This window comes from Somniosus microcephalus, unplaced genomic scaffold (genome assembly GCF_052327205.1).
Source record: "Somniosus microcephalus isolate GS21.2 unplaced genomic scaffold, FLI_Smic_1.0 unresolved_chr1, whole genome shotgun sequence".
NCBI classification, from domain to species: domain Eukaryota; kingdom Metazoa; phylum Chordata; class Chondrichthyes; order Squaliformes; family Somniosidae; genus Somniosus; species Somniosus microcephalus.
In genome coordinates, this window is record NW_028225179.1 from 149,520,511 (window position 1) to 149,544,871 (window position 24,361).

At 49.5% G+C, this 24,361-nt stretch overlaps 1 protein-coding gene and 1 long non-coding RNA gene across 2 annotated transcripts in view; both read left to right on the plus strand.

Moving 5' to 3' along the window:
- Nucleotides 1-24,361, plus strand: part of LOC147096239 (zinc-binding protein A33-like) — a 143,399-nt gene that overhangs the window by 17,123 nt on the left and 101,915 nt on the right. The gene's annotated exons all lie outside the window — the stretch shown is intronic.
- LOC147096240 (uncharacterized) lies at nucleotides 2,058-17,071 on the plus strand. The gene is made up of 3 exons (XR_015074876.1): nucleotides 2,058-2,143; nucleotides 12,328-12,527; nucleotides 16,992-17,071. It is a non-coding gene; the product is annotated as an uncharacterized LOC147096240 (long non-coding RNA).

Sequence of the window (24,361 nt, forward strand, 5' to 3'; positions counted from 1 at the left end):
TGTTAGCCACAGTTGAGTCACCTTTTTTGTTTTATTTTTATGCCAAACTGGGATGAACAAATCCTATAGTTCATCCATGCCATCTTTGAATGTTTGCCATTGCCCATCCACCGTCAACCCTTTGAGTGACGTTCCCCAATCAATCCTACCCAACTCGCAACTCATACTATCGTCGTCTTCTTTATTAAATTCAGGACCCTCGTCTCTGAGTCAACTATTTCACTCTTCATCTTAATGAAGAATTCTATCATATTATGATCTCTCTGACCCAAGGGGCCTTGCACAACAAGATTGCTAATTAATCCTTTCTCATTACATAATACCCAGTCCATGATGGCCTGATCTCTAGTTGGTTCCTCGACATATTGGTCCAGGAAACCATCCCGCATACACTCCAGGAATTCCTCCTCCACAGTATTGTTACTAATTTGGTTAGCCCAATCTATATGTAGATTAAAGTCACCCATGATAACTGCTGTGCCCTTATTGCACGCTTCTCTAATTTCCCGTTTAATGCCATCCCCGACCTCTGCATTACTGCTTGGAGGTCTATATACCACTCCCTCTAACGTTTTCTGCCCCTTGTATTTCTCAGATCTACCCATGCAGATTCCACATTATCATAGCTAATATCCTTCCTTTCAATTGTGTTAATCCCCTCTTTAACCAGCAATGCTACCTCACCTCCTTTTCCTTTCTGCCTATCTTTCCTGAATATTGAATACCCCTGGATGTTGAGTTCCCAGCCTTGGCCACCCTGGAGCCATGTTTCCGTAATCCCAATCATATCATTTTCGTTTACCTCTATTTGCGCAGCTCACTCATCCACCTTATTACGAATGCTCCTCGCATTAAGACACGAAGCCTTCAGGCTTGTTTTTTTAATGCTCTTAGGTCTTTCAGAATTATTACTTACTGTGGCCATGTTTGATTTAAACCCTTGATTTCTCTGCCTGTCACTTTTGTTTTTCCCCTTCCTGTCTTTTGCTTTTATCCTTGTTTTCCCTTTCCTCTGTTTCCCCGCTCAGGTTCCCAACCCCCTGCTGGAGGAGGAGGGATGGGGAGGAGGAGGAGGAGGAGGGATCGGGAGGAGGAGGAGGGATGGGGAGGAGGAGGAGGAGGAGGAGGGGGGATGTGGAGCAGGAGGAGGGATGGGGGTGAGGAGGAGCGATGGAGGGTGAGGAGGAGGGATGGGGAGGAGGAGGAGGAGGGATGGGGAGGAGGAGGAGGAGGGATGTGGGAGGAGGAAGAGGAGGGATGGGGAGGAAGAGGAAGAGGGATGGGGAGGAGGAGGAGGAGGGGTGGGGAGGAGGAGGAGGGATGGGGAGGAGGAGGAGGGATGGGTGAGGAGGAGGCGGAGGGATGGGGAGGAGGAGGAGGAGGGAGGAGGAGGAGGAGGGATGGGGGGAGGAGGAGGGATGGGGGGAGGAGGAGGAAGGATGGGGAGGAGGAGGAGTGGATGGGGGGAGGAGGAGGAGGGGATGGGGAGGAGGAGGAAGGGGGGATGGGGAGGAGGAGGAAGGGGGGATGGGGAGGAGGAGGAGGGATCGGTGAGGAGGAGGAGGGATGGGGGGAGGAGGAGGAGGGATGGGGGAGGAGGAGGAGTGGATGGGGGGAGGAGGAGGAGGGGATGGGGAGGAGGAGGAAGGGGGGATGGGGAGGAGGAGGGATGGGGAGGAGGAGGAGGAGGAGGGATGGGGAGGAGGGATGGGGAGGAGGAGGGGGGAGGAGGAGGGATGGGGAGGAGGAGGGCTGGGGAGGAGGAGGAGGAGGAGGGATGGGGAGGAGGAGGGATGAGGAGGGGGAGGGGTGAGGAGGGGGAGTGGTGGCGAGAGAGGAGGAGGGGGTTAGGTGGTGAGGAGGAGGATGGGCAGATGAGAAGGTGAGGAGGAGGGGGAATGGGGATGTGAGGGGCGAGAATTGGATGGTTGAGGAGGAGGAGGCGGGGATGTGGTAGGTGTTTGCTACAGTCTGTACTATAATGTGTTGATCTTTGTAGTGGATTATTACACAGAGGGGGAAACTCATTTAAATTGTGTTTGTAATGACAGGGTCTGCTGACCAGTGAGTGAGCCATAGTACTGGCTGGTGGGGACAGGATGTACTGCAGATGGTGCAGATCTAATGTGGAATCCATTGGAAGGTAATGCTCCTAATTACATACCTCCCAAGTCTCAGTTATTTATTTATTTATTTTTATTTTTTATTCATTGATGGGATGTGGGCGTCGCTGGCTGGCTAGGCCTGCATTTAGTGCCCATCCCTAATTGCCCTTGAGAAGATGGTGGTGAGCCGCCTTCTTGAACCGCTGCAGTCCATATGGTGTAGGTACACCCACAATGCTGTTAGGAAGGGAGTTCCAGGATTTTGGCCCAGCGACAGTGAAGGAAAGGCGATACAGGTCCAAGTCAGGATGGTGTGTGGCTGGGAGGGGAACTTGTAGGTGGTGATGTTCCCATGCGTCTGCTGCCCTTGTCCTTCTAAGTGGTAGAGGTCGCGGGTTTGGAAGGTGCTGTTGAAGGAGCTTTGGCGAGTTGCTGCAGTGCATCTTGTAGATGGTACACACTGCAGCCACTGTATGCCGGTGGTGGAGGGAGTGAATGTTGAAGGTGGATGGAGTGCCAATCAAGCGGGCTGCTTTATCCTGAATGGTGTCGAGCTTCTTGAGTGTTGTTGGAGCTGCACTCATCCAGGCAAGTGGAGAGTATTCCATCACACTCCTGACTTGTGCCTTGTAGATGGTGGAAAAGCTTTGGGGAGTCAGGAGGTGAGACACTCGCCGCAGAATTCCCAGCCTCTGGCCTGCTCTTGTAGCCACAGTATTTATATGGCTGGTCCAGTTCAGTTTCTGATCAATGGTAACTCCCAGGATGTTGATAGTGGGGGATTCAGCGATGGTAATGCCATTGAATGTCAAGGGGAGATGGTTAGAGTCTCGCTTGTTGGAGATGGTCATTGCCTGGCACTTGTGTGGTGCGAATGCTACTTGCCACTTGTCAGCCCAAGTCTGAATGTTGTCCAAGTCTTGCTGCATATGGACACGGACTGCGTCAGTATCTGACGAGTATCAAATGGTGCTGAACAGTGTGCAATCATCAGTGAACATCCCCACTTCTGACCTTATGATGGAGGGAAGGTCATTGATGAAACAGCTGAAGATGGTTGGGCCTAGGACACTGCCCTGAGGAACTCCTGCAGTGATGTCATGTGATTGAGATGAATGACCTCCAACAACCACAGCCAACTTCCTTTGTTCTAGGTATGATTCCAACCAATGGAGAGTTTTCCCCTTGATTCCCATTGACTTCAGTTTTGCTAGGGCTCCTTGATGCCACACTCGATCAAATGCTGCCTTGATGTCAAGAGCAGTCACTCTCACCTCACCTCTTGAGTTATTTGGAGTGTCACGATATATAGCATAAGTTTTAAATTAACAAACTGCAGCCGTGCCTTCAGCTGCTGAGGCCCTAAGCTCTGCAACTCTCTGCTAAGCCTCTCCAGCCTCTCGACCTCTCTCTCCTCCTTAAAACCGACCTCTTCAACCAGCTTTGGTCACCTGTCCTAATATCTCCTTATGTGGCTCGGTGTCACATTTTGTTTGACCCAGATTTAATGTGATTCGATAAAGAACCAGAGGCGACAAAAAAAAATTCTTCCAGGACTTGACCGGGTAGATGCAGGGAGGATGTTTCCCCTGGCTGGGGAGTCTAGAACCAGGGGTCACAGTCTCAGAATAAGGGGTCGGCCATTTAAGACTGAGATGAGGAGAAATTTCTTTACTCAGAGGGCGGTGAATCTTTGGAATTCTCTACCCCAGAGGGCTGTGGAGGCTCAGTCGTTGAGTATATTCAAGACAGATTTTTGAATATTAAGGGAATCCAGGGATACGGGGATCGTACAGGAAAGTGGAGGTGAGGTACAAGATCAGCCATGATCATATTGAATGGCGGAGCAGGCTCGAAGGGCCAAATAGCCGACTCCTGCTCCTATTTCTCATGTTCTTATGAAACTTTTAACTTTACACAGCGAGTTGTAGTGATCTGGAAGTATTTTTGAAGTGTACTCACGGTTGTAATGTAGGAAACGCGGGAGCCGATTTGTGCACAGCAAGCTCCCACAAACAGCAATGTCTTAGCGACCAAATAATCTGTTTTTTGTGATGTTGGTCGAGTGATAAATATTGGCCAGGACACTGGGGAGGACTCCGCCTGCACCACTTCAAAATAGTGCCATGGGATCTTTTACATCCACTTGAGATGGCAGACAGCACCTCGGTTTAACGACTCATCCGAAAGACGGCACCTCCGACATTGCAGCACTCCCTTAGTACTGCATTGGGTATGTCAGCCTAGATTTTGCGCTCAAGTCTCTGGAGTGGGACTTGAACCCACAACTTTCTGACTCGGAGGTGAGGGTGCTGCCCACTGAGCCACAGCTGACACAACATTCAGGACACCACAAAAGCAGTTCTGCTGACTCTCTCTCCTGGGGCTTTCGCTGTGCGATTTTAGCAGAGGCACGAGACCTACAGTTTTGACCCTCTCTTGGAGACTTGGACTGTTTGACTGTGAGATCGGCCGAGAGTGAGGTGGTTTTGTTCACACAAATAAACCCGTTCCACAGGGAGTGTGGATGTGATGGAAAGTTTAAATGTGATATTCTCTTGCCCTTCTGATACTCTCCTTTATAATTGGCCTTTTTAAAAAAAATTCATTTGTGCCTGGCAATGTTAGATTAATGGAAATATCCAGGCACTTTGTCCAGATTTGTTTTGAACTAACCATTTACCAGAGGGAATATATTCTGCATGTCTGCTGTGTTGAAGCCATGGCTCTTGTGCATAATATTGGTGCAGACTTGCTTCTGAGTTGAGAATCTACTAGACGGGAAAATAAGAACATAACATAAGAAATAGGAGCAGGAGTCGGCCGTACGGCCCTTGGAGCCTGCTCCGCCATTCAATAAGATCATGGCTGATCTTCAACCTCAACTCCACTTTCCCGCTCGATCCCCATATCTCTTGATTCCCCCAGAGTCCAAAGATCTCTCGCTCTCTGTCTTGAATATACTCAATGACTGAGCATCCACAGCCCTCTGGGGTAGAGAATTCCAAAGATTCACAACCCTCTGAGAGACGAAAGTCCTTATCTCAGCCTTAAATGGCCGACCCCTTATCCTGAGACTATGCCCCCTAGTTCTCGACTCTCCAGCCAGGGGAAACAACCTCTCAGCATCTACCCTGTCAATCCCCCTCAGAATCTTGTATGTTTCAGTGAGCTCACCGCTCATTCTTCTAAACTCAAGAGTATAGGCCCAATCTACGGAGGAGGAGGGGAGATGGGAGAGGAGGGATGGGGGGTGAGGAGGGGGTTGAGGGGTGAGGAGGAGGAGGGGTAATGGGGCTGATGAGGGGGGATCAGGAATGTGGGGTTGAGGATGGGGGTTTGAGGAGATTGGGGTGGTGGGGATGAGGGGGATTGGGGGAAGGAGGAGTGAAGTCTCTCAAATCTTGTAATTCAGTATTTTTATGTCTTTCTGCCTTTGACTTACCAGCGTGTTATTTCTGTTGCTGTCTGCTGGTCAGTAACTTCCGCAATGATGCCATTGTTTCCTTTGGGGAATTGACGCTGTGTTTTATAAGTTAGGACAAGGGCTCTCTGTGTGTGGGCAGGGGGACGGGGGGAGGGTGGTGTGCCAGTGTTTACAGGGGGTCCTCAGCAGGGAATAGTTTGGAAGCCTCTCCTGTTGGTAGTCTGACAGTTTCTAGCAGAGGGCAGGCCATGCCGCAATAATGGAGTGTATTAATCCCGTAGAAAGTCAGACTTGCATTTATATAGCGCCTTTCACGCGCTCAGGACGTCCCAAAGTGCTTTACAGCCAATGAAGTACTTTTGAAGTGTAGTCACTGTTGTAATGTAGGAAACACGGCAGCCAATCTGCACACAGCAAGCTCCCACAAACAACAATGTGACAATGACCAGCTCATCTGTTTTAGTGATGTTGGTTGAGGGATAAATATTGGCCCAGGACATTGGGGAGAACGCCCCTGCTCTTCTTCCAAATCGGAAACTTGGTGTTGCCTGACTTTGCATTTTATTTTAATTTCAGGATATCTTGTGAGCTGGAGGAGGGCGGGAATCTTATTGTGAATCTGTAATGTTGTTGAAGTATAGAAAGCTCAGTACTTGTGTTTATAGTTCAGCTGATTCTGCATGTCTTAACTCAGTGTGTCCTGGCTCAGTGTGATTGGGACAGTCATGCCACTTATTGTGTTGATGCAAAGCAGTTTGAGATTGATGGTGAAGGGAGATCTGCAGAGTAACTCTGAAGATCAATAGTTTCCATTGACCGTGGGCCAGGAGTGTTGTGTATGTACCTTTAAGAGAATAACTGGTCTCAGACTGCAGTACCGGCAGTGACCACCCCTGTATAAAAGGCGCTAGAGAGCCTCTGTTGGTTAGTTTCGTTTATGCCTTTCACCAGTAAAGATCTCTTTGTTTCTCTCCTGCTAGTCCGTGTCTCAATCATTCACGGACTTAACACTGGCAACGAGTTAGAAACGAACTTACCTGCAACTCAGCAGCAGCTCCGACGACGTGTTGAAGGTCGGAGCCAGAAGAAAGAAGAAAAAAAAAAATAGGCCATTGAAACTCGAGAAACGGGCATCGACCGTCAATCATCGATTTCAAAACTTGCAGGAGAGACTGTCCAGAGCCAGGCTGGGTTCATCGGTCCGTGGTTTCCCAGCTAGTCGGGCTGGTGGCAGGTACTGCTCTGATCCTTCCTGGGCTGCAATGGGGCCGGGCAGCAAGTCGGGAAGCAAGGAGAGAGAGAGAGAGTGGAGCATGCAGGGCGCGGCCGGTGTTTCGAAGCTGGGCAGCGTTCGGACCTCAGAAGTGGGAGGGAAGTGTCCCAGAGGGTCCGCTCCACGATGGGAAAATAATAAATGAAAAATAATACGCGCAAGAAACCGTGGAAAGCAGCGCTAACAACAGCGGGGAAGAAGGAAAAGCGCGGGAGGCGCCATTTTGTTAAATCGGAGAAGAAGGCAAAGCGCGGGAGGCGCCATTTTAGATTTGCAAGATGCCGAAGACTGGCTGTATCACTGCTTTTGATAATACATTAGAGGACTGGACCATGTATGTGGAAAGAGTCGAGGTATATTTCGAGGCAAACGATATAGCGGTGGGGAAAAAGGCATCGATATTGTTAAACTTAATGGGCGCTAGAATGTACGGCCTATTGCGGGACCTGATTACTCCAGCCAAACCGAAGGCGAAGAGTTTTAACGAAATTGTTGCTGTTCTACAGGAGCACTTAACCCCTACACCGCTGTTGATAGCAGAAAGATTTAAATTCCACAGGAGAACTCAGCACAAAGATGAGAGCAATGCTGAGTATCTTACGGAACTACGCAAGCTATCAAAGCACTGCCAGTTCGGAGCAGGACTGGCAGATACCCTACGGGACAAATTTGTCTGTGGACTCCTGAGTGAAGGAACACAGAAGAAGTTACTCGCAGAAAAAGAGCTGACGCTAGATAAGGCTTTCAGCGTGGCAGTATCGTATGAAGCAGCAGCCAGGGGAGCTGCAGAAATTCAACAAAAACCACAGGAATACGGCACCCACGAAATGACACGGGGATTTGCAAAATGTTATCGCTGCAGCAGAACTAACCATGACCAGAAGGACTGCTGGTCCAAAGACAAAATATGCAGACAATGCGGGAAGATTGGACACATTGCACGAGTTTGTAGGTCTGGGAAGAAAACCAGTGACAACAAAAAGGCTACTAAGGAACCGTACAAGAAATTACTAAAGATGACGGATAGTAGTTCCGAAGACCAGATGTGCGATAGTGAATCCGGAAACAGAAGACTAAGCTGTCTCAAACTTCACAATGTAATCGCAAAAGAGGATCACCAAACCATTTGGGTCACTCTCACGATAGCAGGGTCCCAAGTTAAAATGGAATTGGATACAGGATCAGCGCTAACCGTCATGAATCGACGAGACTACGAGCGGCTATTTTCACACATACCCTTGAGAGAGACATCCATCGTCTTGACGACGTATACGGGGCAAAAAGTATACCCCAGAGGAAAAATAAGGGTGCCTGTCGAATACAATGGCAAGAAAATACGGAAATTGTATCTCTACATACTGCCAAATGGTGGACCACCGTTATTGGGACGGGAATGGATCAGGAAGATAAACTTAGATTGGCATTCCATTCATGCAATGAAGGTGGACAGTAAAAAAGATGAAGACGTCACTCCTGGACGATTGTCAACAATCTTAGCTAACGCCAAAGAGGTATTTCAACAAGAACTGGGCACGCTTAAAGGCGTAACCGCCTCGATAAAAATAGAAGAGAATGCAGTTCCCAAGTTTTTCAAAGCGAGACCGGTACCATATGCAATTCGCCCAGCTGTCGAGGCAGAGCTGGAGAATCTGGAGAAGGCGGGCATGTTGTCTAAGGTCGACTGGAGCGAGTGGGCGACACCCATCGTTCCTGTCATGAAGAAAACGTTAACCAATAAGTCCGGAGAGCCAAGGAAGATTCGCATCTGTGGGGATTTCAAGGTGACGGTGAACCTTGTCCTTCGCACAGTACAATATCCTCTTCCAAGGATAGAAGACATCTTCGCCTCGCTGTCTGGAGGGAAGCGTTTTACAAAAATTGACCTAGCACAAGCATATTTGCAGATGGAGGTTGAAGAGTCCTCTAGGAAGTATCTCACGATAAACACTCACAAAGGTCTTTACCAGTATCATCGATTGGTATTCGGAGTAGCATCGGCTCCGGCGATATGGCAAAGAGCGATGGAACAAGTCCTGCAAGGGATTCCGGGGACTCAGTGTTACTTGGACGACATCCTTGTAACACGTGAAGATGACAGTGAACACCTTAACAACCTAGAACAGGTGCTCACTAGACTACGGGAACATGGGCTGCGAGCCAACCGCCCCAAGTGCGAATTTTTTAAGAAACAGATATCGTATTGTGGCCACGTGATTGATGAAGAGGGGTTACATAAGTCCCCTGACAAAATTGAAGCCGTTGTTAAGGCCCCAGCACCTGAAAATGTGTCGCAGCTGAGGTCATTCCTCGGGTTGGTGAATTACTATCATAAGTTTTTGCCAAATTTGTCGACAATTCTGCACCCACTGAACGCCCTGCTACGAACGGGGGTAGCATGGAAATGGAGCGATGATTGTAAGCGTGCTTTTCAGAAGAGTAAGGACTTAATCACTTCAAAGGAAGTATTGGCTCACTACAACCCAGCACTGCCAATCAGGCTGGCGTGTGATGCGTCTCCCTGCGGCATTGGGGCAGTACTGTCACATAAATTCCTTGATGGTTCGGAGAGGCCGATAGCTTTTGCGTCATGCTCGTTAACTTCTGCCGAGCGTAACTACACCCAGATTGACAGAGAGGCCCTCAGCCTAGTGTGGGGGGTGAAGAAGTTCAATCACTATCTGCACGCTCAAAAATTTACTCTACTAACTGATCATCAACCTCTTGTCTCCATTTTCAACCCTCAGAAGGGTGTACCGATAATGACAGCACAACGTCTGCAGAGATGGTCCCTTTTCCTAGGGGCACACCAATATGACATCGAGTACAAAGGAACTAAACAGCATGGAAATGCTGATGGATTGTCACGTCTACCGTTGCCGACGGTGGAAGAAGAAGACCTTGCAGTGGATCCAATGGAGCTATTCCACTCGACCATAGTCGAATGTCTCCCTGTGACGAATGCAAACATAGAAAAGGAAACACGGAATGACCCGACACTATCACGGGTCTATGATTTAACGGTGAAGGGATGGCCAGCACATGGCGAACCACTGCTGCCAGCATTCTCGCCGAGAAGAGAACAGCTGTCAATGTGCAGAGGAACCTTGATGTGTGGATCCAGAGTAGTAATTCCACCTAAGTTGATGGATAGAGTGCTCAATGAGCTTCATGAGGGTCATCTGGGTGGGGTAAAAATGAAGAGCTTAGCCAGAGCGTTTGTGTGGTGGCCGGGAATCGATAGAGAAATCGAAGAGATGACCAAGAGCTGTGCAGGATGCCAGAAGGTCCAAAACGCCCCACCACAAGCTCCTCTGCATCCATGGGAGTGACCCTCATCTCCATGGCAAAGGGTGCACATTGATTTTGCTGGTCCCTTCATGGACTCGATGTTTTTAATTGCGGTGGATGCACATTCAAAGTGGCCAGAGGTAATAAAAATGTCCTCAACCACCACGGAAAAACTATCACAGTTTTACGAACCATATTCGCAAGGAATGGGCTGCCTGAACAGATTTGCTCTGACAATGGACCACAGTTTGTGTCTGAAGAGTTCCGGAGGTTCTTAAAGAACAATGGTGTTAAGCATTACACATCTGCCCCATATCATCCAGCCACTAATGGATTGGCCGAGAGGTTTGTCCAAACATTCAAGAAGGCTATCAAGGCAGTGTGTAATGAAGATATACCCCTACAACACAAGGTGGACAACTTCTTGTTTGCCTACCGGAATGCGACACATGCAGTTACCAACCAAACTCCAGCCATGATGTTCTTCAATCGAAGACTACGATGCCGCTTGGATTTGGTTAAGCCAAACGTCTGAAGAGATGTGGAGAACAGGCAGTTTCAGAATATGAATGAAAGGCCGACCAGGAGTTTTAAGATAGGTCAACCAGTTTTGGCCCGGGACTACCGCACTGAGAAATGGCAGCCAGGAACGATTTGTACACGACAAGGACCTCTCATGTATACCGTGGACGTTGGGGAGAGCATTGTAAGACGACATGCTGACCAGATTCTAGAGTCACTGGAAAACGTCAACTCCACACCACGATCTGATACACCTGGTAATGAAATCGACGTTCCAATTGCAGCTACCGCAGACCCGGTAATATTGGAAGCAGATGAACCAAACAACGACATTGATTCCGACTCAACATTGCCAGAAGAACCTGATACCCCAAAGAGGCGTTATCCAGACAGAATCAGGAAGCCTCCTCAAAGACTGAACTTATAATTGCTTAAACTTAACCAATGTATCTATCAACAGTAATTGTGATTGTAATTCATTATCATTAGTTGTTAAATGAATGTTATGTACTGTTTATCTAAAAGGGGAGGAATTGTTGTGTATGTACCTTTAAGAGAATAACTGGTCTCAGACTGCAGTACCGGCAGTGACCACCCCTGTATAAAAGGCCCTGCCAGCACACTTTACACCTAATCACAGCCTATTACCATCTCGTCTAGCTTCTAATCTCTTTTACTTCTTTTGGTTCTTTTATTCTTTTGTCCGATCGCAGCCCTGCCTTCGATCTAGTTCCTTTTCTCTCCAGTTTTGAAGAAGGGTCAAACCCGAAACGTCAACTCAAATTTCTCTCCACGGATGTTGCCTGACTTGCTGAGTTTTTCCAGCATTTTCTGTTGTTATTTCGGATTTCCAACATCTGCAGTATTTTGCTATCCCGCTAGAGAGCCTCTGTTGGTTCGTTTTGTTTATGCCTTTCACCAGTAAAGATCTCTTTGTTTCTCTCCTGCTAGTCCGTGTCTCAATCATTCACAGACTTAACAAGGAGAGAGTTTGACTCCACTTCAGCTTTGCACCAGCTGCAACCATTATGAAGTGAAGTTAAAGTCGGTCCCACTAAGAATTTTTTTAAACATTCACATTTAATCCTTCTAATCTGACTCTATTGTCAGCAACTAGAATAATAGAAGCTCACAGCACAGAAGGAGGCCATTCGGCCCATCGTGCCTGTGCTGGCTCTTTGAAAGAGCTATCCCATTAGTCTCACTCCCCTGCTCTCTCCCCAGAGCCCTGTGACTGTCTCCTACTCAACTATTTCTCCAATTCCCTTTTGAAAGTTACTATTGAATCTGCTTCCACTGCCCTTTCAGGCAGTGCATTCCAGATCACCAAAACTCGCTGTGTAAAAATGTTTCCCCTCATTTTCCCCCTGGATTTTTTGCCAGTTGCCAATTATTTTCAGACCTCACTGAGTTTCAATTCCAGGAGAAAATGAACACAATCCTACATTCACTGAAGCAGCAGAAAACCATTTTTGAAGATTGAGTTTAAGCAACAAGAGAGCATCTGTGAAATGAAGGTGAATTCTCAGTGGGCTGTTGTGGGCTGCGCCTGTACGGGTAGCGTGTGATGCACCCCATGCCCGGATAACAGAACTCTCTCCCTGTGTATTTTCAGCAGTGTGGCTCAGCGTTTATTAAGCATGGTGATCAATGTGCTTGTGACCTGCGAATGTTTTGCTTCCTAATTGAACAAACACTTTTTGCCTTCACAGGAACAGTCAAATCAATCGCAGAACCTCATCGACACTGAATTGTCTAAATTGCGCTATATTTTGGACGAGAGAGAGTGGAACTTGGTTGAAGAACTGAATGAGGAAAAGGAGGATATTTTATTCAGAATGGAGACAAATCTGCGAGAAATCCAACACAATTCAAAAGAAGCCTTTCTTGTATATAAATGACCTGAACTTAGGTATAGAAAGTACAGTTTCAAAGGTTGCAGTTGATACAAAACTTGGTAACATCGTAAATAGTGAGGAGGATAGGGCAGACTTCAGGAGGATATGGACAGACTGCTGAAATTGGCAGATGCAATTTCAGTGTGAAGTGATGCACTTCAGGATGAACAACATGGAGAGGCAGTATAATCTAAATGGTCCTATTTTGCAGGGCTGCAAGAGCAGAAGGACCTGGGGGGCCTGTTCACAAATCTTTGAAGGTGGCGGGACAAGTTGATGAGGCAGTCAAGAAAGCTCGTGGGATACTTGGCTTTGAATTCAAAAAGAAGGAAGTGGTGCTAAAGCTTTTCAAATCACTGGTTAGGCCTCAGCTGGAGTATTGTGTACAATTCTGGGCACCACACTTTAGGAAAGATGTCAAGGCCTTGGAGATGGTACAAAGGAGGTTCACCAGGATGATACCAGGGATGAGATACTTCAGTTATGTGGAGAGATTGGAGAAGCTGGAATTGTTCAAATTAGAGCAGAGAAGGTTAAGGGGAGACCTAATTGAGGTTTTCACAATTATGTGTAGTTTCCATGGAGCAAATAAGGGAGAAACTTTCTCCTCTGGCGAGTGGGTCAGTAACCAGAGGTCATAGATTTAAAATAACTGGTAAAAGAACTAGAGGTGAAATGAGGAGAAATGTTTACAGACGGAGGGTTGTTAAGATCTGGGACACATGACCTGACAGGCTGGAGGAAGCAGATTCCATAGGGACATGTACTTGAAGAGGACTCATTTTCAGAGTTATGGGGAAAAGCTGGGGTGTGGGAATAAATTGGACAGCTCTTTCAAAGAGCTGGCACCGCATAACGGGCCAAATGGTCTCCTTCTGTGCTGTAAGGTTCTATGATTCTAAGCTCAGCAAAGGTTACCGTACATAGAGATGGGATTGAATGAGCAGGACGCATTCACCTTGCTCACGGTAACACGGTTACTTTGGTCTCTTAAACTCCTCTCTCGTTGCATTTAAGTTTTTAAAAATTACTTCCATGGCTGCTGCTCCCGGGCATTTCTCAATCCCAGATTGTGTGAAACTGGCTCATTCTATGGCCACTGCTCCAATGTCTCCTCAGTCACTAACCATCATCAAGTCAAAATGTGCATTGCCTCCCGCGGCTTCACTAATGCAATGGGCCGTGAAGCAGTCATGCATTATATTTATCAAACTAGATTCGGAACCACTTTGGTATCCACTTGGTTGGTTCAAGGAGACATTAACACAACCTGCTTTCCCATTCCCTTCTCATCTCTTCACAGAGTAAAATGCCTGCCGCCTTATTCTGATCTGACGGTGTGTAGTTAATGGGGTAACTTTGCACTACCCACGGGATGAAAATCTTTAATCTCCTAGGTGTCTTTGACATCCAGGGCCACATCACATCCTTCCTGTCTACTATCCCTGAATACTTAATTCTTTATTTTTTGTTCATTCACGGAACGGGTTGTGGAAATCTGGAACTCTCTCCCTCAAAAGACTGTTGATGTTAGGATCAAACAATTCAAAATTTTCAAGACTGAGATGGGTAGATTTCTGTTGGTTAAGGGCATCAAGGGATATGGAGCAACAGTGGGTAAATGCAGTTGTGGTACAGATTAGCCATGATCTAACTGAATGGTGGAACAGGCTCGAAGGGCTGAATCGCCTCCTCCTGTTCCTGTGCATCATCCTCTGCAGTCAGCGATGTGTATAATATTCCCACAACACTGTAGTTCCTGAGTGCTACAGTAGCCTCGACTCAGAATTGCTGATTCCTAATGCATGCAGCATTCACGCCTATACAGCTTACTGTAGATGTTCCCATCTTTTGGCCCCTAGTTTACCCTCGTTAATGTTACCTGGTTCTTGTATATCACCCACCTGCTGTCTAGATTCCACTCTTTAATCAATGTCATGTGGGATCACATTTCCTCCTGGCCTTCTCCCTCCTATCCAATGGAAATGCCTCTTGCAGCTACTTCAACGTTCCTGACCAGTTCCATTGTTTTTATTTGGCCATCTCGCTCCCTTTGTTATCACAAGGAGAACGCCATTTACTTTTCAAAGTCCCAGTATTACTTTCGCAGCAGATTGACAGTTATTCATATTCGCGATTTTCTTTGCAAACATCTTTTCCAACATAAATAGGAAGCATAACAAAGGAAATTGCCTTGATTTTCTAGGCCATCTGTGGTGTATGTAACCTGTTCCACCTTAAGAGAACTACCTTAAGAGATGTACTACTTTCTCTTGGTTGCTGTATACTGTAATACCGGTGGTGGCCACACCGGTATATAAGTGTTGTGTAGGGATTTGCTGGGCAGTTCAGCCCTGACCTCCGAATAGTAAAGACCTGTTAAAAGTTATTCTTGTTGTCTGTGTCCAGTGATTGATCATACGCATAACTGGGACACACAGACTCAACACCATCCTTACATGGGAGAGTTCAGAGCCCTTACATGATTTCTTACATTGTCATTTAGCCCTTCCTGCCCCTCCAGTACCTTTTGTCATTTATCTTCAATGTGCACAGACCTATCTCTAAGTAACCATCTCATCATCATTACACACTCATCACTACCCACCTCCCTACAGCCAGAATCTCCCTGCACCTCACCAACTGTATCTTTGTCCTAACCGTGTCCTCTGGCTTCTGAACTACTTCTTCCTCCATGACTTGGTCTTCTGCATTAGGAGTTAGTGCTTGATCTAATTGAATGGTGGGGACAGGCTCGAGGGGCTGAATGGCCGACTCCTCTTCCTGTGTTCCTGTATCTGCACATTGTTGTGTCTTTTTCAGTGTCTTTACAAGTGTTCTTCCTGTCGTCAGTGCATCCTCTATTATCTTATAGAAACATAGAAACATACAAGATAGGAGCAGGAGTAGGCCATTCGGCCCCTCGAGCCTGCTCCGCCATTCAATGAGATCATGGCTGATCATCCAAGTTCAGTACCCTGTCCCTGCCTTCTCCCCATATCCCTTGATCCCTTTAGCCTTAAGAAATATATCTAACTCCTTCTTGAATATATTTAATGAATTGGCCTCTACTGCCTTCTGTGGTAGAGAATTCCACAGGTTCACCACTCTCTGGGTGAATAAATTCCTCCTCATCTCTGTCCTAAATGACTTACCCCTTATCTTTAGACTGTGACCCCTGATCTGGACTCCCCCACCATCGGGAACATCCTTCCTGCATCTAGTCTGTCTAGTCCTGTTAGAATTTTATAAGTTTCACTGAGATCCCCTCTCATTCTTCTAAATTTGAGGGAATATAAGCCCAATCGACCCAATCTCTCCTCATAAGTCATTCCTGCCATCCCAGGTATCAGTCTGGTGAATCTTTGCTGCACTCCCTCCATGGCACGAACATCCTTCCTCAGATAAGGTGACCAAAACTGCACACAATACTCAAGGTGTGGTCTCACCAAGGCCCAGTACAACTGCAGCAAGACATCCTTTCTCCTGTACTCGAATCCTCTCGCTATGAAGGTCAACATACCATTTGCCTTCTTAACCGCCTGCTACACCTGCATGCTTACCTTCAGCGACTGGTGCAGAAGGACACCCAGGTCTCGTTGCACTTCCCCTTCTCCCAATCTATTGCCATTCAGATAATAATCTGCCTTCCTGTTTTTGCCACCAAAGTGGATAACCTCGCATTTATCCACATTATATTGCATCTGCCATGTATCTGCCCAATCACCCAACCTGTCCAAATCATACTGGAGTTTCTCAACATCCTCCTCACAGCACACACGCCCACCCAGCTTTGTGTCATCTGCAAACTTGGAGATATTACATATAGTTCCCTCGTCTAGATCATTAATATATATTGTGAATAACTGGGGTCCTAACACCGATCCCTGCGGTACCCCACTAGTCACTGCCTGCCACTCGGCAAAAGAAGACCCATTTATTCCAACTCTTTGCTTTCTGTCTGCCAACCAGTTCTCTATCCAAGTCAGTACCTTACCCACAATCCCATGTGCTTTAACTTTACACGCTAATCTCTTATGCGGGACCTTATCGAAAGCCTTCTGAAAGTCCAAGTTATGTGAAAGTTATGTGCTCTGTTTCCTGCAGCACTTATTTCTGTTTCTTGCTGACCCTGTACCTGTTTGCAAAAATCTCTGTCACAGCTCCCCAGTGACTCGTCCTCAATATTGAGCACCAGCCCATCCACTTCACTAAATGTGATTCAATTAGTCCAATACTATCCACTCACCTTTGCTAATTAGCTTTACAATCGTTTCCTTCCATTAGTTCTCGTTCGCTCCTCTCAAAGGCCCAAAGCTTTTCCTTCAGGTTTTTGGCAGCTGAGATCAGCGAGTTGCTCCACACTTTACTATTGACACTCGAACTCTTTCATGCTGCAAAGTCGAGCCTTGTTTAGTCTGTTTGAGCTCTGCCAGCGGTCTGCTGTGTGTTAACATTTGTGTTTCTATCTATTTCAGGAGAGTACGCCCGAGGAGCGGAGGTACGACACGCTCTCCAAAAATAACTGAACAGCATTATAAAGTAGGATATCGAAGAGCTTGTTTTATTTTCTGCTGTTAAATATTTCATATTTACATTATTAGTGAAGACGACTATCAGCGAAACATAGCGGAAGGCAGCCTGTCTCTGGAGCATTTAAAGGACCCACCCAGTATAGTGTGTGGAGACCTGTAATGGACATTCTCAGCCCTGGTACGGAGGGCCTTTCCTGTTTTCTTACTTAACCTGTAAAATCCTCAATAAGTGTGCTCACCTTAAGAATACCCGACAAGAGTACAAGAATGTAAATATTATTCATACTGACTTCAAATAAGTAAATAAATGAAATGGAAGTATGTAATGTCTGATGAATTTTATATAATGCAACAATCAAATAATATCTTTTTAAAAGCAATCAACCAATTTATTCAATTCATTAGTAAGAAACACTGATTTAAATCATTAACCTGTCACAGTGGGTTGTTTCATGGCTTAAAACAGAAAAATAATCCACAAGGATATTCACAGCTGATTTGGTCAAATCACTTTCGATCACCTCCTGACTCCCCAAAGCCTTTCCAGCGTACTAATCTCCAATCTCGGAACTCAGAGGGAAGGAGAGAAGTAAAATGAAATCGAAGTGTGACGTCACCAGAAAGCAAAAGGTAAGTGATTGGGTGGGAAGTATTTCTCTCTTTTTAAAATTAAACTCTGTGGTTTACAGTTTGTTTGTAAACTAGAGCCCTTAAATTATATCATTTAGCTGTAAGGTAACTTCAATTCTGCGGTTTATATTTTCTAGGGTCTCTCTGGTGTAGCGGGGACTTCTGCCATACAAGCGCCCTAGAGTATATCTTTAATTGGTGGTATTGAATTAATTTAAATGAATTAAAGAGTAAGTCATGTCAGGACAGCTCAGCCACATGTTATGCTCCACCTGCGCTATGTGGGAATTCAGGGACGCTGCCGGTGTCCCTGACAACCAGGTGTGCCGGAAATGCATCCAGCTGCAGCTACTAGCAGACCGCATTGAGGCACTGGAGCTGCGGATGGATGAGTTTTGGAGCATTCGCGATGCTGAGAGGGTCGTGGATAACACGTTTAGTGAGTTGGTCACAACGCAGGTAAGGGCTGCACAGGCAGAAGGGAAAAGGGTGACCATCAGGCGGAGCAGTAGAAGCAGGCAGGTAGTGCAGGGGACCCCTGTGGTCATCCCCCTCTCAAACAGGTATACCGATTTGGATACTGTTGAAGGGGATGACTTACCAGGGGAAGGCAGCAGCAGCCAACTTCCTGGCACCAGGGGTGCTTCTGCTGCTCAGGAAGGGAGAAAAAAGAGTGGGAGAGCAATAGTGGTAGGGGATTCTATCGTAAGGGGAACAGATAGGCGTTTCTGTGGCCATAGACGTGACTCCAGGATGGTTTGTTGCCTCCCTGGTGCCGGGGTCAAGGATGTCACTGAACGGCTGCAGGGCATTCTGAAGGGGGAGGGTGAACAGTCAGAGGTCATGGTTCACATTGGGACCAACGACATGGGTAGGAAGAGGGATGAGGTCCTGCAGCAAGAATTTAGGGAGCTAGGTAGCAGATTAAAGAGCATGACCTCAAAGGTTGTAATCTGTGGATTACTCCCGGTGCCACATGCTAGTGAGTATAGGAATAGCAGGATAGAGCAGATGAATGCGTGGCTAAAGAGTTGGTGCAGGAGGGAGGGCTTTAGTTTCCTGGATCAATGGGCCTGCTTCTGGGGAAGTGGGACTTGTACAAATCGGACGGGTTGCACCTGAACCAGAACGGGATGAATATCCTTGCGGGGAGGTTGGGCCAAAGTGGACTGGGATCAGCTACTTGTAGGAAAATCCACATCGGAGCAATGGGAGTCTTTCAGAAAGGAAATTGAGAGAGTACAATGGCAACATGTTCCCGTAAAGGTCAAGGGTGGGACCAACAAGCCCAGGGAACCTTGGATGTCAAGGGATATACGAGAATGGATTAGGGAAAAAAGGAGGGCTTTTGGCAGATACAAAGGACTAAAGACAGAGGAAGCCCTAGAGGAGTATAAAAAGTGCAGGGGGATACTTAAAAAAGAAATTAGGAGAGCGAGGAGGGGGCCATGAAATAACACTGGCGAGCAAAATAAAGGAAAATCCTAAGGTGTTTTATAAGTATATTAAGGGCAAGAGGATAACGAGGGAAAGAGTAGGGCCCATTAGGAACCAAAGTGGCAATCTGTGTGTGGAGCCAGAAGATTTAGGTGGGGTTTTAAATGAATTTTTTGCATCTTCTGTGTTCACTATGGAGAAGGACGATGTAGACATAGAAATCAGGCAGGGGGACTGTGATATACTTGAACATATTAACATCGAGAGGGAGGAGGTACTGCGGTTTTAGCAGGCTTAAAAGTGGATAAATCCCCAGGCCCGGACAAGATGTATCCCAGGCTGCTGTGTGAGGCAAAGGAGGAGATTGCAGGGGCTCTGACACAAATTTTCAGAACCTCTCTGGCCACAGGGGATGTGCCAGAGGACTGGAGAACAGCTAACGTAGTACCATTATTCAAGAAGGGTAGTAGGTATAAACCAGGGAATTACAGGCCAGTGAGCCTAACATCAGTGGTAGGGAAATTATTGGAAAAAATTCTGAGGGACAGAATTAATCTCCACTTGGAGAGGCAAGGATTAATCAGGGATAGTCAGCATGGCTTTGTCAAGAGAAGATCATGTCTGACTAATTTGATTGAATTTTTCGAGGGGCTGACTAGGTGTGTGGATAAGGGTAGTGCAGTGGATGTGGTATACATGGATTTCAGTAAGGCTTTTGATAAAGTCCCGCATAGGAGACTGGTCAAGAAGATAAGAGCCCCTGGGATCCAGGGTGCCTTGGCACATTGGATCCAAAACTGGCTTAGTGGCAGAAGGCAGAGGGTGATGGTCGAAGGTTGTTTTTGTGACTGGAAGCCTGTGTCCAGTGGGGTACCGCAGGGATCGGTGCTGGGTCCCTTGCTGTTTGTGGTCTACATTAATGATTTGGATGTGAATGTAAAAGGTATGATCAGTAAGTTCGCAGATGACACAAAAATTGGTGGGGTGGTAAATAGCAAGGAGGGTAGCCTCAGTCTGCAGGACGATATAGATGGGCTGGTCAGATGGGCGGAACAGTGGCAAATGGAATTTAACCCTGAAAAGTGTGAGGTGATGCATTTTGGAGGGACTAACAAGGCAAGGGAATACACAATGAATGGTAAGACCCTAGGAAGGACAGAGGACAGAGGGACCTTGGTGTGCATGTACATAGATCCCTGAAGGCAGCAGAACAGGTGGATAAGGTGGTTAAAAAGGCATATGGGATACTTGCCTTCATTAGCCGAGGCATAGAATATAAGAGTAGGGAAGTTATGATGGAGCTGTACAAAATGCTGGTTAGGCCACAGCTGGAATATTGTGTGCAGTTCTGGTCGCCACACTATAGGAAGGATGTGATTGCTTTGGAGAGGGTGCAGAGGAGATTCACCAGGATGTTACCTGGGCTGGAGCGTTTCAGCTACGAAGAGAGACTGGACAGGCTGCGGTTGTTTTCCTTGGAGCAGAGAAGGCTGAGGGGGGACCTGATTGAGGTGTACAAAATTATGAGGGGCATAGATCGGGTAGATAGAAAGGAACTTTTTTCCTTAGTAGAGGGGCCAATAACAAGGGGGCATAGATTCAAGGTAAAGGGCAGGAGGTTTAGAGGGGATTTGATGAAAAACTTTTTCACCCAGAGGGTGGTTGGAATCTGGAACTCACTGCCTGAAAGTGTGGTAGAGGCAGGAACCCTCACAACATTCAAGAAGCATTTGGATGAGCACTTGAAATGCCATAGCATACAAGGCTACGGACCAAGTGCTGGAAAATGGGATTAGATTAGACAGGGGGGCTTGATGGCCGGCGCGGATGCGATGGGCCGAAGGGCCTCTTTCTGTGCTGTATAACTCTATCTATGACTAAGACTCTCTCTCCCTCCCTCCCTCTCTCTCTCTCTCTCTCTCTCTCTCCCTCCCCCTCTCTCTCTCTCTCCCTCCCCCTCCCCCTCTCTCCCTCCCCCACTCTCCCTCCCCCCCCCTCTCCCCTTCCCCCCCCTCCCCCTCTCTCCCTCCCCCACCTCTCTCCCTCCCCCTCCCCTTCTCTCTTCCTCCCACTCCCCTCTCTTCCTCCCCCTCCCCCTCTCTTCCTCCCCCTCCCCCTCTCTTCCTCTCCCTCCCCCTCTCTCTCCCTCCCCCTCTCTCTCCTTCCCCCCTCCCCCTCCCTCTCCCTCCCCCTCCCCCACTCTCTCCCTCCCCCCTCCCCCTCTCTCTCCCTCCCCCCTCCCCCTCACTCTCCCTTTCCCCTCTTTCTCTCCCCCTCCCCACTCTCTTCCTCCACCCTCCCCCTCTCTCTCCTCCCCCCTCTCTCCCTCCCCCTCCCCACTCTCTCCCTCCCCCCTCTGTCCCTCCCCCCTCTCTCCCTCCCCCCCTCCCTCCCCCTCCCCCTCTCTCTCCTCCCCCCTCCCCCCTCTCTCTCCCTCCCCCCTCCCCCCTCTCTCTCCCTCCCCCTCCCCCTCTCTCCCTCCCCCTCTCTCTCCCCTCCCCCTCCCTCCCCCTCCCCCTCCATCCCCCTCTCTCTCCCTCCCCCTCCCCCTTTCTCTCCCTCCCCCCTCCTTCTCCCTCCCCACGCCCTCTCCCTCCTCCCTCCCCCTCCTTCTCCCTCCCCCTCCTTCTCCCTCCCCATCCCCCCTCTCTCCCTCCCCCCTCTCTCTCCCTCCCTCTCCCCCCTCATTCTCCCTCCCCCCTCTCTCTCCCTCCCACCTCCCCCCCACTCTCCCTCCCCCTCTCTCTCTCACTTTCCCCCTCCCCCTTTCCCCCTCCCCCTCCCCCTTTCCCCCTCCCCCTTTCCCCCTCCACATCTCTCTCTCTCCCCCTTTCCCCCTCCCCATCTCTCTCTCTCTCTCTCCCCATCTCTCACCCTCCCCCTCTCTCACCCTCCCCCTCTCTCACCCGCCCCCTCTCTCACCCGCCCCCTCTCTCTCCCTCCCCCTCTCTCTCCCTCCCCCTCTCTCCCTCCCCCTCCCACTCTCTCTCCCTCCCCCTCCCCCTCTCTCTCCCACCCCTCCCCCTCTCTCTCCCACCCCTCCCCCTCTCTCTCCCACCCCTCCCCTCTCTCTCCCACCCATCCCTCTCTCCCTGCCCCTCCCCCTCTCTCCCTGGCCCTCCCCCTCTCTCCCTCCCCCCACCCTCACTCTCTACCTCCCCCTCCCCCTCTCTCCCTCCCTCTCTCTCTCCCTCACCCTCTCTCCCTCCCACTCCCCCTCACTCACTCCCCATCCCCCTCTCTCTCTCTCCCCCTCCTGCTCTCTCTCTCCCCCCCACTCTCTCTCCCTCCCCTCCACTCTCTCTCCCTCCCCTCCCCTCTTGCTCTCGCTCCCCCTTCCCCTCTCTCTCTCGCTCCCCTCCCACTCTCTCTCTCGCTCCCCCTTCCCCCTCTCTCTCGCTCCCCCTCCCCTCTCTCCCTCCCCCTCCCCTCTCTCCCTCCCCCTCCCCCTGTCTCTCCCTCCCCCTCCCCCGTCTCTCCCTCCCCCTCCCCGTCTCTCCCTCCCCCTCCCCCTCTCTCCCTCCCCCTCCACCTCTCTCTCTCTCCCCCTCCCCCCCCCTCCCCTCTCTCTCTCTCGCTCCCCCTCCCCTCTCTCTCTCTCTCTCTCGCTCCCCCTCCCCCTCCCTCTCTCTCTCCCCTCCCCCACTCTCCCTCCCTCTCTCCCCTCCCCCTCTCTCCCTCCCCCTCCCCCTCCCCCTCCCCCCTCTCCCTCTCCCTCTCTCTCCCTCCCCCTCCCCCTCTCTCTCTCACCCTCCCCCTCCCCCTCTCTCTCTCTCCCTCCCCTCTCTCTCTCCCTCCCCCTCTCCTCTCTCTCTCCCCCTGCCGCTCTCCCTCCCCTCTCTCTCTCCCTCCCCCTCTCCTCTCTCTCTCCCCCTGCCCCTCTCTCCATGCCTCCCTCCCCCTCCCTCCCTCCCCCTCCCCCTCCCTCCCCCTCACCCTCCCTCCCCCTCACCTTCCCTCCCCCTCTCCCTCTCCCTCCCCTCCCCTCTCTCTCTCCCCCTCTCCCTCCCCCTCTCTCTCCCTCCCCCTCTCTCTCCCCCTCCCTTCTCCCCCTCTCCTCTCTCTCCCCCTCCCCCTCTCTCCATGCCTCTCTCCCCCTCCCTTCTCCCCCTCTCCTCTCTCTCTCCCCCTCCCCCTCTCTCCATGCCTCTCTCCCCCTCCCTCCCCCTCTCCCTCCCCTCCCTTCTCTCTCTCACGCTCTCCCTCCCCCTCGCTCTCACTCCCCTCCCCTCTCTCCCTCTCCCTCCCCCTCTCTCTTCCCTCCCCCTCTCCACCCCTTCTCTCTTCCCACCCCCATCCTCCCCAAGCCCTCTCTCTATCCCCTCCCACTCTCCCATCACCTTTCAATCTCTCTTCCCTGTCCCTCCAGCTCTTTCACCCATCACCTCGCCCCCTCTCTCTCCCCTACCCCTTCCAATCTCTTTCCCCTCCCCCTCACTCTCTCCCATCCCTCCAGGTCTTTCTCCCCTCTGATGTGCCTCAATAATTCCGAGACTCGAAGTTAGCAGAACAAAAACAAGGCTTTTATTAACTTAGAAAGTAACATGTAAGAGAGAGAGATGTCTTCCTTCTGGAGACTGAGGCCAGACTGAAGCTAGCTTACAAACGGGGCCAGGTATGGGTGGAGCCCTACACACAGCACATTCCAGCACATTCCAGTATACAATACAGCACATTCCAGTACACAATACAATGAGGTCTGGGGGAAGGGAAATGACACTGAAACCGATCTCAGTCACAGGCAGTGGTGAATGGAATATTTCATCACATTCACCCCTTCTATAGATTTAGTCTGTTCGGGGGTTTGATAGTCCTCTGCGACCGACGTGGCTGTTGCGGTGCCGCGGGTGTCGGCTGGGTGTCCCCGGTAGCCTCCTGGGTCTCTGCCGGGGGTGCCGCCAGGGTTGTTGGAGGGGTAGTTGGTGGGGGTGCCGTTGGTCGGTGTTCTTCCGGGGGTGATGAAAGAGTAGTGGGTGGGTAAGAGTTGCTGTGATCGTCGTTGCCGCTATTGCCGTGGTTGTTGTCGATGCCGGCTGGGGCGACGTCTTTTATGGACACGGTGTCCTCCCTTCCGTCGGCGTGCCGGACATATGCATATTGGGGGTTGGCGTGGAGTAGGTGTACTGGCTCCATGAGAGGGTCCGTCTTGTGGCCCCTCACATGCCTTCGCACGAGTACCAGACCTGGGGTGGAGAGCCATGACGGCATGGATACGCCTGAGGTGGATTTCCGGGGAAAGACAAACA